Source organism: Rattus rattus, chromosome 2 (genome assembly GCF_011064425.1).
Source record: "Rattus rattus isolate New Zealand chromosome 2, Rrattus_CSIRO_v1, whole genome shotgun sequence".
In the NCBI taxonomy this organism is placed as follows: Eukaryota; Metazoa; Chordata; class Mammalia; order Rodentia; family Muridae; genus Rattus; species Rattus rattus.
This window is the reverse complement of record NC_046155.1, coordinates 83,599,675-83,605,811: the sequence shown is the minus strand read 5'-3', so window position 1 is coordinate 83,605,811 and position 6,137 is coordinate 83,599,675. Positions and strand designations below refer to the sequence as shown.

At 49.4% G+C, this 6,137-nt stretch overlaps 1 pseudogene; it reads left to right on the top strand.

Moving 5' to 3' along the window:
- The first annotated feature begins 3,244 nt into the window (after positions 1 to 3,244).
- On the top strand, positions 3,245 to 3,893 carry LOC116893929 (annotated as a pseudogene).
- The last annotated feature ends 2,244 nt before the right edge of the window (positions 3,894 to 6,137 follow it).

Genomic DNA, 6,137 nt, shown 5'->3' with positions numbered 1-6,137 from the left:
TTGAGTCCGCACCTCTCCCTGTCTGAGAGACACTTCCCACCATTGCCTTTCGTCTCTCACATGACTAGTTTTTTTTTATTGTTTACACATTTGTCTTCCATTTAAAAGAATACAAGTAGCATGTTTGATGTCTACAAATTACTTCTTATTAAAAAGGAGAGCCTGAGAGCCTTTTTAATGTCACCCTTGGAAATGCAGAGCTCAGGGGTTCTAAATGCCAAAAACAAACAAAAATAATGAACACAAACTGCCTTTGATTTCTGAAGTTCAAGAAGGCTGACATGAACACCAAATGCAACCTCAAGTCTTCTGAAATATTGTCAAGAAGCCCCCTTCCTAACGTAAGTAAGGACATTAACAGAGGGTGACACTTCCCCAGTGAGAAGGGTCTCTCATCTTTCCTGAATGAGAGGAGGTTGTCGGGGAGAGCCTGGGGTTGGGTGGGAGAGAATGTGGAACCACGTGGGACAGTGTGGGAGAGTATGGGAAAGTATAGGAGTGTGGGAGAGTGTGGAACAGTGTGTGAGAGTGTGGGACAGTGTGTGAGAGTGTGGGAGAGTGTGGGAGAGTGGGAGAGTGTGTGAGAGTGTGGGAGAGTGTGGAGAGTGTGGGAGAGTGGGAGAGAGTGTGGAGAGTGTGGGAGAGTGTGGGAGTGTGGGAGAGTGTGGGAGAGTGTGGGAGAGTGTGGGAGAGTGTGGGAGAGTGGGACAGTGTGGGAGAGTGTGGGAGAGTGTGGGACAGTGTGTGTGGGAGAGTGGGAGAGTGTGGGAGAGTGGAGAGGAGTGTGGGACAGTGTGTGAGAGTGTGGGAGAGTGTGTGAGAGTGTGGGAGAGTGTGTGAGAGTGTGGGACAGTGTGTGAGAGTGTGGGACAGTGTAGGGAGAGTGTGTGAGAGTGTGGGACAGTGTGAGAGAGTGTGGAGAGTGTGTGACAGTGTGGGACAGTGTGTGAGAGTGTGGGACAGTGTGTGAGAGTGTGGGACAGTGTGGGACAGTGTGGGAGAGTGTGGGAGAGTATGGGAGAGTGGGACAGTGTGGGAGAGTGTGTGGGAGAGTGTGGGACAGTGTGGGAGAGTGTGGGAGAGTGTGGAACAGTGTGTGAGGTGTGGGAAGTGTGTGGGACAGTGTGTGAGGTGTGGGAGAACGGTGGGGAAAGAATAGGAGAGTGGGGAGAGTGTGGAACAGTGTGGGAGAGGTGGGACAGTGTGGGACAGGTGGGGAGAGGGGACAGTGTGTGAGAGGTGGGACAGGGTGGGAGAGTGTGGGAGAGTGTGGGAGAGTGTGGGAGAGTGTGGGAGAGTGTGTGAGAGTGTGGGAGAGTGTGGGAGAGTGTGTGAGAGTGTGGAGAGTGTGTGAGAGTGTGGGAGAGTGTGTGAGAGTGTGGGACAGTGTGGGAGAGTGGGACAGTGTGGGAGAGTGTGGGAGAGTGTGGGAGAGTGTGGGAGAGTGGGACAGTGTGGGAGAGTGTGGGACAGTGTGGGACAATGGGACAGTGTGGGACAGTGTGGGGAGTGGGACAGTGTGGAGGTGTGGGACAGTGTGGGACAATGGGACAGGGACAGTGTGGGAGAGTGTGGGAAAGTGTGGGGTGTGGGGACGGTGTGTGAGTGTGTGAGAGGTGGGACAGTGTGGAGTGTGGGACAGTGTGGGAGAGTGTGGGACAGTGTGGGACAGTGTGGGACAGTGTGGGACAGTGTGTGTGAGACAGTGTGGGACAGTGTGGGACAGAGAAGCAAGCTCCACCTGTCATGCTCTCCCACTCTTTATCCCTTTCTCCTCACAGGTTTCTCTCAGAAGAACAGGTGTAGGCCTAAATGTTGTCTTAAGTTTTCCAAGTCAGTTTCTCTGTGAATCCCTGGCTGTCCTAATATTTTGTAGACCAAATTGGTCTCAAACCCAGAGATCTTCCTGCTTCTGCCTCCCAGTACTCAAATTAAAAGTGTGTGTCACCACAACCAGTCCAACATTAGACGGAGCTCAGGGAGTCTTACGGAAGAGTTGGGGGGAGGAATGAAAAACAAGGAGGGAATGGGACTTCACAAGAAGACCCACAAAGTCAGCTAAGCTGGACCCTTGGGGGCTCCCAGAGACTGAACCACCAACTAAAACGCATTCATGGGCTGGATCTAGTCCCCCACCTCCACACGTAAAAAGCAGATGCACAGCTTGGTTTTCATGTGAGCCCCCCAACAACTGGAGCCAGGACTGTCCCTGACTCTGTTGCCTGCCTGTGGATCCTGTTCTAACTGGGCTGCCTTGTCTGGTCTCAGTGGAAGAGGATGTGCCTAGTCCTGCAGTGACTCAATGTGCCAGGGTAGGTTGGTACCTGGGGTTGGGAGGGAGGTTCCCTCTTCTCAGAGGAGAAGGGGATATGTGAAGGGGACTATGAGGGGAAGTGAGGGAGGGATGCTATCAGGATGTACAGTGAATAGATAGATGATAGATAGATAGATAGATAGATAGATAGATAGATAGATAGATAGATAGATAGATAGATCGGAAAAGAATGTGTGCCACTGGGCCTAAAGAGATGGCTCAGTTGTTAAGAGGATGAAGGTTCATTTCCCAGAACCCACATGGCAGCCCACAACTGTCTAACTCCAGTTCCAGGAGATCTGACAACCTCATAGCAACACATGCAGATAAACCACCTGTGCACATAAAGCAAAGATAAATAAAGTATAACCCGGGAGGTGGTGGCACACAGCTTTAATCTCAGCACCCTGGAGCCAGAGGCAGGCAGATCTCTGAGTTTGTGGCCAACCTGGTCTACAGAGTGAATTCCAGGACAGCCAGGGTTACATAGAGAAACCCTGTCTTGGAAAGAAAATAAAAGTGTGTACCACCACTCCCAGCTCCTAATTTGGTTTTGATAGCTTTTAGCATTGCAGGACACCGAAGATCCAAAAGTCATTCAACCATTTACCACAGGTGGGCTTTTCCACGTGCATCTCCAGCATGTGTGGTTTACATTATAACAAAGCACTATCATAGATTTTGTCTGTGCATCTGCCTTTCTATATCATTATTTCTAACCCTCAAGTTCCTTATCCTTTACACTTCTGCTAGACTTTCTTTGACAGAATTATCGACTCTTTTGTTGGCAATAATTGTTGTTTGTTTGGTTGGTTAGTTGGAGATTGAGGAGAACAAAACCTAAGGGCTTAAGAATGAAAAGAAAGGCGAGTGCTAAGTGCCACACCTGGTGTTCCACTCCAGCTGGGGCTGCAGAAGGCGACGGTGATCATGGTGATGTTTGAGCAGAGGACAGCAAACGTGGGCAAGTTGCTCAAAGGTATCGACAGGTACAAGCCTGAGAACTTGGCTATGCTGGAGCGGGATGGGGAGACACGGGCCAAGGAGAATGCCTATGACCTGGAGGCCAACCTGGCCGTCCTGAAACTGTACCAATTCAACCCAGCCTTCGTCCAGACCACAGTCACTGCCCAGGTTCTGCTGAAAGCCCTCACCAACCTGCCCCACATCGACTTCACTCTGCCAATGTATGATCAACCAGGCACACCAGGAAGAGCGGCCCATCCAACAAATCTTGTACCTTGGGGACCTGCTGGAGACCTGCCACTTTCAAGCCTTCTGGTGAGCCCTGGATGAGAGCATGGACCTCCTGGAAGGCATAACTGGCTTTGGAGACTCTGAAGATTTATCTGCCATGTGGTGGGCTTCACCCGCCAGCACATCGACCGCTGGCTGCTGGTGGAGATGCTTGGAGACCTGAGTGACAGCCAGCTGAGGGTGTGGATGAGCAAGTGTGGCTGGAGGGTGACGAGCCACGGCAGACCTTCATCTGCAGCCAGGAGGAGAGTGTTGACCCAAGAACATCGCAGAGAAGACCGACTTTGATAGTGTGTCCAGCATTGTGGCCTCCTCCCAGTAACCGTGTGTGCATTAAGATTGTTCCTCCAAAGAAAAGAAGGAGGAGGAGGACAAAGGAGGAGGAGGAGGAGGAGGAGGAGGAGGAGGAGGAGGAGAAGGAGGAGGAGGAGGAGGAGGAGGAGGAAGGGAGGAAGAAGGAAGAAGAAGAAGAAGAAGAAGAAGAAGAAGAAGAAGAAGAAGAAGAAGAAGAAGAAGAAGAAGAAGAAGAAGAAGAAGAAGAAGAAGAAGGGGTTGGGGATTTAGCTCAGTGGTAGAGCGCTTGCCTAGGAAGCACAAGGCCCTGGGTTTGGTCCCCAGCTCCAAAAAAAAAGAACCAAAAAAAAAAGAAGAAGAAGAAGAAGAGGAAGAGGAAGAAGAGGAGGAAGAAGAAGAAGAAGAGGAAGAGGAAGAGGAAGAAGAGGAGGAGGAGGAGGAGGAGGAGGGGGGGGTTTATGGTGGAGTCCTAGCAGGGGCTTGTCCCAGAAAGAACAAGCCATGGTTAGAAACTGAGAACAGTCAGATTCGCTGCTACCCCATCTTCCAGAGAGAAGAGGGCTCTTAAAGCTCTGTTAATTGTGCCTGAGTGATAGATATTCTATAAAAGCTTCTGAACTATAAAATTACGGGAGCTCTGAGCACACGGATGGCACTATCCCAGAGAGGGTGGGGACATCATATGACTGTCCTCCACACCTGTCATCTCCCTTGAGGGTGTTCGCCTGTATTCTTTGTAGCATCCTTTTTATTTTATTTTATTTTATTTTATTCTATTTTATTTCTTCTTTATTTTTTATCGGATAGTTTTTTTGTATTTACATTTCAAATGTTATCCCCTTTCCTGGCTCCCCCCTCTCTCATCTTCCTTCCCCCTACTTCTGAAGGTGCTCCCCTCCCACCCCCCACCCCCACCTCATTGCTCTGGCATTCCCTACACTGGGGCATTGAACCTTCTCAGGACCAAGGGCTTCTCCTCCCATTGATGTCCAACAAAGCCATCCTCTGCTACATATGTGGCTGGAGCCATGGGTCCCTCCATGTGTACTCTTTGGTTGGTGGTTTAGTAACTAGGAGCTCTGGGGAATCCGGTTGGTTGATATTGTTGTCCTATGGGGTTGCAAACCCTTCAACTCCTTCAGTCCTTTCTCTAGCTCCTCCATTTGGGACCCCATTCTCAGTCTAATGATTGGCTGAAAGTACCTGCCTCTGTATTTTTCAGGCTTTGGCAGAGCTTCTCAGGAGACATCCATTTCAGGCTACTGTCAGCAAGCACTTCTTGGCATCCACGAAGTGTCTGAGTTTGGTGTCTGTATATGGGATGGATCCTCAGGTGGGGCAGTCTGTGAGTGGCCTTTCCTTCAGTCTCTGCTCCACTCTTTGTCCCTGTATTTCCTGTGGGCTTAGGAGTATAGAATCCTTTTTAACAAGTAGATAAACATTGAGTAGAGAGATTCCCTGGGTTCTGGAAGCCACTTTAGCCAATGGACAAGTGGAAGAAAGAGTTGAGGAGACCAGTGAGCCAGAAATTCCAGAGGCCCTGGCTTGCTCCCTGGCATCTGAACTGGGACAATCTATCAATACAGCATCCTTCAGTTGTGAAATCTGACTGTAATTCAACTGAATTGAATTATGATACACAGCTGGTGTCTGCCAGGAAACTGATTGATGTGGGAGGGAAACACATCTGGCTGGGGAGCGTGCGGTGAGGAGTACGTAGGAGGAGAAAGCAATACATTTGCTTAGGGGGATTTTCCTGTTATGCATTTTCTTTTTCATATATCCCTGGCCAGAAATTTTTAAAATGTGATCTGGGGGTTGAAAATATTCATGGATTACGGGTGGTTGCTGATGGTCTGACACTCAGTGACTGTCCCACAGATGTCTTCATCGTGGGCGGGATTAGTGAATTCACAACGACTTCACAACTGGCCTCAAGGTTTTGTTTTCTTTAGACTTTTTTTTATTGACACAGGCTTCCTACATAGCCCAGGTTAGACTTGAACTCACAATCCTGCCTCAGCCTCCCACATGCTTGGATTATAGGTAAGCTCCACTACACAGGATTCCTAGTCATTTTCTTGATCTAGCTGTGTGACATCTCACACAATGGTAAATTCAGAGTGGCTATTTACAGGGCAGGAACAAAGTTACAATGTCTCCCAGGAAACTCCAGTTCTTCAACAAATAGCAGGTATCTTAGGTCCCAGATATAACATGGTGTGAAAGACCCAAGGCCACCACCCAAGAGGCCTAATGGGACACATGGAAA